Raw genomic sequence first — 2,500 nt, 5'->3', positions numbered from 1 at the left:
CGTAGAGTTTTGTGGTTGGGCGAAGTTTCGTGATGTGCACGGAACGAGGAGCCGGCCGCTGGCTTTGCGTTCGTGTGGTTGGGCGAAGTTTCGTGATGTTTACGAGATGAGGAGCCGGCCGCCTATGTCGGCGTTTGTGGTTGGGCGAAGTTCCTTGACGGAACGAGGAGCCGGCTGCTTATGCTGACGTTCGTGGTTGGGCGAAGTCTTGTGATATCCTCGAAACGAGGAGCCGGCCGCACGTGTGTGCAGCCTTCGTTGTAGGTCCATGTTTAGAGATGCTCACGAAATGAGGAGCCGGCCGCTTATGTCGGCGTTTGTGGTTGGGCGAAGTTCCTTGATGGAACGAGGAGCCGGCTGCTTATGCTGACGTTCGTAGTTGGGCGAAGTCTCGTGATGTGCTCGGAATAAGGATTCGAAGCGCTTGGATTGCCGCGTTCGTGGCTGGGCGAAGTTTCGTGTTTGGCACGGAACGAGGAGCCGGCTGCAGGTTTTAAAGATTCTCGCCCGAAATCGATCAGTCGTTACCGTTGTCTACGGACTTCGGTAGGACGATCTATTCCAGGGACGAAGACGTCGACGTTGTGCGACGCCCGTTACATTAGCGTTTTTATGCTCTTTCGGGATTGTCTGCGACGTTTGTCTCCGTCCGAATTTTTTACGATAATTGTCACTAGATTAGTACGCAAACTAGTTGAACCGAAGATTTTGCGCCGATCGACTGACGTATTGACCCTTCAGTGGGTCGTCTCAGTCATTGGAATGTCATTCTCGAGGAGGTTCGCAGTTGGCGTCTCGTATTTCGAGGGAAAGTCCATTGCGACTAGTACCGAGAAATCGAACATAAAAGATTACCCTGAACGGTGGATCACTTGGCTCGTGGGTCGATGAAGAACGCAGCTAATTGCGCGTCAACATGCGAACTGCAGGACACATGAACATCGACATTTCGAACGCACATTGCGGTCCTCGGACACTGTCCTCGGACCACTCCTGACTGAGGGTCGGTTCCATTACAAAGACTGCCCGGCCAGACGTTATGGCTTGACGAAGTGACGACGTAAAGGTCGTCTAACGTTGATCCTGTACCGAAGGTCATTTGGGCGAGTTGGACGGTTTGCCGCGTGACGATCAACGTTCTGTCGTTTCGACGCCTCGTGTGTTGGAATGATGAGGAGTTGTTTTCGTAACGCGCCGTCTTGAATTGCGAAAGCATATATTGTGGTGTCGTGGTATTGCTCGATCTGCGCCCATGACTGTAGACATGCGATCGTCGTGTCCGAGAAATCTGAACGACGTCCGATCGCTTTAATGTGCCAGTTGTCGCGCGTTGCGGATGAGCTTTCATGAGCGCACCCCCGAAACACCGAAGCACTTTGCTTGGATTCGCATGATCCGCCATACGGAGCAGGAGATAATAGACGCCTTTGAGTAGGCTAACTCCCTCGCGTAAGGTACGTGATTTTATGAGCCGCCAAAGGTTAGTTTCGGAACGTTTCGATGATTTGAACATACGACCTCAGGACAGGTGAGACTACCCGCTGAATTTAAGCATATTATTAAGCGGAGGAAAAGAAACTAACTAGGATTCCCTTAGTAGCGGCGAGCGAACAGGGATTAGCCCAGCACTGAATCCCGCGATCGTAACCGGTCGCCGGGAGATGTGGTGTTTGGAAGGATCCATTATCTGGCGAGTTCGCGGCGCGTTCAAGTCCATCTTGAATGGGGCCATCGCCCATAGAGGGTGCCAGGCCCGTAGCGACCGCTGCGGCTTGCTAGAGGATCTCTTCTTAGAGTCGGGTTGCTTGAGAGTGCAGCCCTAAGTGGGTGGTAAACTCCATCTAAGGCTAAATATAACCACGAGACCGATAGCGAACAAGTACCGTGAGGGAAAGTTGAAAAGAACTTTGAAGAGAGAGTTCAAGAGTACGTGAAACCGTTCAGGGGTAAACCTGAGAAACCCGAAAGGTCGAATGGGGAGATTCATTCGCGCCTGTTGTTGGGATTTACTGACTGTGGAAACGGCGACGTTCGCGTTGGCTGTTCCCTTCGGTTCATCTCCGGCTTCGGACGCGTGCACTTCTCCCCTAGTAGGTCGTCGCGATCCGTTGGGTGCTGTTCTACGGTCTCGAGTGTAGCCCGTGAGCTCGGATTTTCCGATGTTTACGGACACTGGGTTTCCGAACAGCTCGCTCGACGGTTTACTGATGGCGGGAGGCCGCGACTTAGTTCGCGTCCGGCCCGTGGCAAGTATGTGAATTGTGATGGCGATCGGACCTAGTGCCGATTCCGTCCGTTTGCGACTGTTCGCCGCGGTGTTCTTGGACAGACCTCTTGAAACGCCGATCAGCGACGCTATTGCTTTGGGTACTTTCAGGACCCGTCTTGAAACACGGACCAAGGAGTCTAGCGTGTGCGCGAGTCATTGGGAATCACTAAACCTAAAGGCGCAATGAAAGTAACGGTTCACTTTATGTGAACTAAGGGAAGATGGTCGGTC

At 52.8% G+C, this 2,500-nt stretch overlaps 2 non-coding genes across 2 annotated transcripts in view; both read left to right on the top strand.

Annotated features, from left to right (window-relative positions):
- Nucleotides 1–852: 852 nt before the first annotated feature.
- Nucleotides 853–1,007, top strand: LOC123686912. The gene has a single exon (XR_006748665.1). It is a non-coding gene; the product is annotated as a 5.8S ribosomal RNA (ribosomal RNA).
- Nucleotides 1,008–1,514: 507 nt separating this feature from the next.
- LOC123687874 overlaps nt 1,515–2,500 on the top strand; it is a 4,012-nt gene continuing 3,026 nt past the window's right edge. Inside the window, exon 1 of the ribosomal RNA XR_006749579.1 lies at nt 1,515–2,500. This exon is cut by the window's right edge and continues 3,026 nt beyond it. This is a non-coding gene — a ribosomal RNA (large subunit ribosomal RNA).

The sequence above is a fragment of the Harmonia axyridis genome, chromosome X (assembly GCF_914767665.1).
Source record: "Harmonia axyridis chromosome X, icHarAxyr1.1, whole genome shotgun sequence".
NCBI lineage: Eukaryota > Metazoa > Arthropoda > Insecta > Coleoptera > Coccinellidae > Harmonia > Harmonia axyridis.
The sequence above is the reverse complement of the archived record's forward strand: the minus strand, read 5'-3'. Positions and strand labels throughout refer to the sequence as shown.